Genomic DNA, 6,530 nt, shown 5'->3' on the forward strand with positions numbered 1-6,530 from the left:
TCTTTATAGATCTCTTGCCCAACACCTTAGCAAGCTCATTTAAAAGTCCACAGGCTCCTTCCTTTGGTTCTGGTAGAAGTTCAAATCCCACAAAATCCAGGACAATGAAGGGGCCTCTAAACCTGAAACTGCCCTCTAATCACTATAAAACCCCAAGCCATTTGTCCCTCTTTGCTATATTAAGCCGTTTTTGTACACTGGTGTAGGTCTGCTTGCTCTCCCAAGAAAACCTTATAATGTGAGTAATAAGTGTTCTTATACCTCTTAGTTCTTGGGTAGCATAATCTATCTCGATATTTGAACTGAATTCTGGATTGGGGGTTAATCTTGCCTTCCTTTGGGCAACCACAACTAACCCAGGTGTAGCACAGGAGCAATTTTTATATTAATTTATATTGTGACAGGGTCCCAAAGGTCATCTCACTATTTTTTGGACATGCATGTACAAACATTTTCAATTTCAATAGTTTTAGAAGGTAAAATAAACAGTGGAGTATATTGCATTTCATCCATTATGTTGATGAAGGGAAAAAAAAATAATATGCCACACAGTTAACATTGTAAAATGAGCACTCTCCTACATTGTTGATAGGATAGTAAATTATTACCCTCCTGGAGCCAATTTGTTAATATTTGAAAGAAGACTTTACAATGAGAAACACAGAAAGGGTAGAGGAAAAATGACTACAACTGGACAAAGGGAAGGAAGTCACTAAGCGCCCAAATATTTTTAAGCTTCTCTTTAACTCTGAAAATAAACTTTCAAAATGATAAAATCAAATAATATATAAAATCAAAGCAACACTTTTTAGGCACATGCTAAACATGTATATCATAATTAGGGTAGTATTGTGTAATTTAAAACTTATTTTAAACTTACCTCCCACCTCCAAACACACACACACACACACACACACACACACACACACAGAGAAGTGGATTCAACATTTTTTTTAAAGGGTCAGTATTGAAAGAATATATAAGTGTAAAGAAATAGCCTCAGGGAGCCTGGGTGGCTCAGTGGATTAAGCATCTGACTCTTGATTTCAGATCAGGTCATTATCTCAAGGCTCATGAATTCAGGCTCCATGTCGGGCTCCATGCTGATAACATGGAGCCTGCTTGGGATTCTCTCTCTTCTTTCTCTCTGCCCCTCCCCTGCTCATTCTGTCTGTCTCAAAATAAATAAACTCAAAAACAGAAACAGAGTCAACATCATTTTTTTAAACTTTTGTACCTCAGCCTTAGAATTATAAAGCTAATCAAGGAAATAAATGTACACTTAGTCCCTGTGACAATACCATCCAAAAGCAGCCTATAATTTTATTCTGTCCACTATAATTTCACATACTGAAGGTAGTGATATAAGATTTTCTTCATTAATCTCAAGGTTTTTTTTTAAGAAATGGAATTGCATATTCTTACTTTAATTTAGTTGTGTTGCTAGCCAACTTCTCTGGGAAACAGGCTGTGCTATAGATATTTGTATGCAAGAATTTTGTTGTTTTCAGGAATAACATCCATGAGAGAGTTAAACACACACACACACACACACACACACACACACACACACACACACGCACACGCATACACACACAAACAGGCCTGGGCAGAGGGACAATAAGAACTGCATGCCACTGCAGCAAAGACCAGTCAGTCCCACTAGAATAAAGATGAATCTCCTTCAGGGTTGTCATGAACGGAGGGAAAAGGAGTAAGCCTTTTAACAGTTCCTCATGTCAACCCACCTTACTTACCATCCCTGTTCTGGACATTCATTGGATGTGGACTACATTTCCAGAAGGATACATAATCTTGGTGAGGTGGCTCTCTAAAACTTAGTGCAATTTTTTCAGACAGACTCAGCTGCAAGACTACACTTCCAATAGCTGGAGAGATAAGTGCTTTAGTCCTGAAGGTGGTTGAGGATTGTTGAACCACTTGGGCTTTTTGCAATACTTTAGGTTTGATATGTTGGAGTTAGAGATATTTGGACTCATTCCAAGTTCAGTCTAAAAGCACTCAAAGCTTTATCAGGCTTATAATACTCCCTGGACCTCAGCTAATCCTTATTGGGGGAAAAAAGAGATAAAACAATTTTACAGCTGTGTAGGCTTTGAAATGCCTTAAAAGTGATGAGAACAATGTGCAAAGTTCCCCACAATAAAGCCTTTTGCCAATTGAGTTCATATCTGGATATCGCTGAGAAAAGATGCCTGGCAGTATATGGGGATGGTTTCCTTAGAAAAAGGTCACATCAAAAGCAATGCACTTGTTGTGTGTGTATTAGTGACAGATCTTTATCCTGAACATAGAGACAGAAAATATTATATTTTGAAAGGGGAAGATAGCAACTGAGTGAAATCTGTTAACAGAATAGAGAAATGACTTCTTCCATGCTTCATAAAGAAAATTGGTCACATACTTGTTTTGCAGTCATAAACTTATCTAACATGTTTGCTGCAATGTCAAGTACTTATAAATAAGGAACAAAATGATAATTTTAGTTTTAAAGAATGTTTTCATAGGAAATTGAGACTTATAAACAAGGGATTTCTTTGTATTCTCTCTTTTTAAAATGTATATAGTTGAGAAAGACATATCTTTCAGGGTAACAAGATAGTGTACCCATCCAATGAAATTAATGATTTAGTTTCTGCTGCATTCTTTGACAATAAAATTTTTGATTTTAATGTGTGGGCTGATTCACATGCCACTTCTAATGAAAAATATAAAATGTATTGTCGTGATTTTGCACTACCCAGGATAGAGAAACTCTAAGACTTCATTTTTCATTTTATTTCATTGTCTTCTACTCAGGAATATCCAGTGACCTATGTTTGGCAGTTTGTGTAAAATGTATGCATTGGAAATCGGAACATTAGGAAGTTCGTGTAACATCAGTCCATCTTAGTCACCAATATGTGGGAAAAACTAAATTGCATTCTGTCACAGCTGCCTAATACGTTGGTAGAGATGGTATTATCAAATTAAGCAGAAGTGTTTTGTGTCTATATAAAACAATTTAGGGAGGTAAAACAATAGTCACAAGGTGCTCATATGAAATGAATGAATGTGAATGTGTTTAATAAAGTGGTGCAAAATTAGTTCACTTTGAATATAATAGCACCTTAAAATAAAGTTAAAATAAGAATAAGTTTCTTTTCTCACAAGTAAGGAGACAGAAAATAAACAGGATAAGAATACAATTAAAACATAGATAATACGCTTGTGTTTTAAATCTTGCTTTCGATCTTGTATTAATAATTTAACATTTAAGATATTTTTTACTTAAATTACAGAATAAAAGTGAATAAAGAAAAAAAAGAATTAGAGGAATTTTAAAGTGCATCACCTCTTAGGATTTAACTTCTTTTTTTTTTTTAAAGAAAGCATTACTACATATTAGAAGCTATTACACACCAGAAGATATATTAGAAACAATCTTTGCAGTTCATGGTTATTTTTGAAACATTTATTTATAGGCTGATTTAAGAAGACTTCACTGAAAAATTATTGAGTATTTTCTATGTGCTAGATTCTGTGCTGTTAGAAAAAAAGCCATAATCTCTACCAATGTACTTTTGCCTACATGCATACCATACATTAACTTACATTAGTTTATGGATACATGTATACTTACACAAACATATGCACACATATACTTTATTTTTTTTAATGTATCTGAAGTCAAATATACTTCTTACATGCAGTGAAATATCTGAAGACCGAGTGAGTTAGACTTTGGCAGATTTAAAGTGGTAACACAACCATATGCAAGACTGCTTTATATAACAAAAAACATTATACCATTTGTTCCCTGAATTCCTCTTAATTTAACCTACCATCGGTTCCTCTGACATGCCCATTTTGGATTATAGTACTGAGAGTGTTAGTCTCCTATTACACTTTCCTACATGTTTCTTTGACATCATTGCTCTAATATTCTTATGTAGAACTCATGTTTTTCTTTACTTGACACTTCTTCATTTCCTATGGCTGAAAGTCACAGTGGCATGCCCTTCACATACCATAAGAATAAGATATGTGACTTAGATTTGTGGCTGTAAATCACAATTATTTTCCATGAAGCTAATGAGCTAAGCTCATGTCAATCAAGTAGACAACTTAGCTTCTTGGCCACGGTATTACGCTCAGGATTGGCCATACCAACCAAATATGTCCACTGAGAAAATTTCAATGTGTTTGATGTATAGTCACTGATAAAGATATGATATTTTAGGCTGCTGATTCATTAAGCCATTGGAATGCTTCTTGGTGTTGCAAACGGGGGTAATTTTCCCCAGGTATATAGAATCTCTTAGAGAATAAAGTCAACAAACAGGCAAACAAATCTACAGAAAAGATAAAGAACTGATACCTTCTTATGAACTATTGTATCCAAGCATGAAGCTAGTTCTGTTATATGGTCCAATAAAGCCACACTCCCTTTTATTCTTAAGACAGTTTGAGTTCAGTTTCAATGCCTTACAATGGGAAAATGATTCCTAATGAATAAATTTACATCAAGAGAATACTTCAGGACTAGGAAATAGGCTAATCTTTTTAAGATGTTACCAAAAACAAAGCAGACAATGATAATATTTAGAACATTACTTCTATATTTATAGGACATCATGATCAAAATGTATTCACGTGATCATAATATTCAAATGTGATAATTTACAAGAGTGAGGTAAGTTTGAGTAGAGAGAGTCCTTTGGTGTAAATAACATTTACAAACCTTGTAAAATGTAAATCAGATTATACTGTTTCTCTTCTCAAAATACTCTACTGTAAAGTAAAGCTGAAGACTTTAGAGGCTTCAATCCATCCTTCTTATCTGCTTTATTAGGTCCCTGAATAATCAGCACCCGCCCTCTTTCTTATTCTGCTCCAGACACATTGGCCTCCTTACTATTTCTGTAACTCATCAGAAACAAAAACAAACGAGCAAAAAAAAAAAAAAAAAAACAAAAAAACAAAAAAACAAAAAAACCCATGGCTAGAGTTTTTATCCTCACTCTTCTCCTCTTTCTAGAATGCTCTTCTTATAGATATTGACATGACTGACTTCTTAATTATATTTGAGAATTTTACTAAAATGGTAATTTTTAAAGCCTTTCTTGACCATTCAAATTAAATATCATATGTTCACATTTTCTAACTTTCCCTGGTTTATCCCCCAGCACTTATCACTATATAATACTTTATTTAAATTAATATGCATATTGTGGGGTGCCTGGGTGGCTTACTCAGTTGAGCATCTGACTTTAATTCAGGTCATGATCTCACACTCCATGAATTCAAACCCTGCACCGGGCTCTGTGCTGACAGCTCAGAGCCTGGAGCCCGCTTCAGATTCTGTGCCTCCCCCTCTCTCTGCCCCTCCCTTGATTATGCTCTGTCTCTCTCTGTTTCAAAAATAAATAAAAACATTAAAAAAGTAATATGCATATTGTTTATTGTCTGTCTTTGCGCAGAAGTATATATTATAAGGGTTGGATGGCTGGTGTCAACAAGGGCAAGTTTGTGAAACCTGGGATGGTGGTGATGGTCCCAGCAAAGAGCTACTTCCAAGGCAAAGCAGTCCTTGTGAGGAACATTCGTGATTGCCACCTCAAGCTACCTCTATATTGCCACCTCAAGCTACCTCTATAGCCATGCTCTTGTGTCTGGAATTGACTGCTATCCCTGCAAAGTGATATCTACCATAGGCAGGAAGAGGTCAAAGATTGAATCTTTTGTGAAAGTTTATAACTACAATCACCTCATGCCCACAAGGCACCCTGTGGATATCCTCTTGGACAAAACTGTCAGCAATAAGGATGTGTTCAGAAACTCTGCTCTTAAATGTAAAGCCTGAGTAGGGGCCAAGGTCAAGTTCAAGGAGATATACAAGACCTGCAAGAACAAATGGTTCTTCCAGAAGCTGCAGTTGTAGCTCTGTTTTGTTTCAGTCATTACAAAATAAAGGAAAAAAAAAGTTTAAAGTGTCTATTACATAACTGCTGTTATGTAGACTAACTTTTTTCTTTCCTTGTTTTTTAAATAAGTATATCCTCAGTGCTTGAATTAGTGGTTTAGTAAAATAAGTGTTCAACAAACGTTTGTGAAATAGTGAATGAAAATGAGATTTGAAATCAGAATTCAGCACTCAATACCTGTTATACCACTTATGGAATGGTGATATTGGAAAACTGATTTGTCTCTGTGACTTTAGAACTTGGTAATTTGCATAAAAGTAGCCTTACTGTCTTTCTTACAACTTTATTGAGATATTTATTGAGATATAGTATATATAGTCATTTGCACATATTTCAAGTGTATATGTATTTTTAAGTTTATTTATTTTGAGACAGAGAGAAAGTGCAAGCGGGGAAGGGAGAGAGAGAGTCAGAGACAGAATCCTAATCGGGCTCTGCACTGCCAGCACAGAGCCCCATGCAAGGCTCGAACTCACAAACAGTGAGATCATGACCTGAGCCAAGATCAAGAATTGGAGGCTTAACCAACAGACCCACCCTGGT

General features: G+C 35.4%; 1 pseudogene; it reads left to right on the forward strand.

The window, feature by feature from the left end:
- Nucleotides 1-5,505: 5,505 nt before the first annotated feature.
- LOC109495888 lies at nucleotides 5,506-6,166 on the forward strand (annotated as a pseudogene).
- The last annotated feature ends 364 nt before the right edge of the window (nucleotides 6,167-6,530 follow it).

Source organism: Felis catus, chromosome F2, assembly GCF_018350175.1.
Source record: "Felis catus isolate Fca126 chromosome F2, F.catus_Fca126_mat1.0, whole genome shotgun sequence".
Taxonomy (NCBI): Eukaryota; Metazoa; Chordata; class Mammalia; order Carnivora; family Felidae; genus Felis; species Felis catus.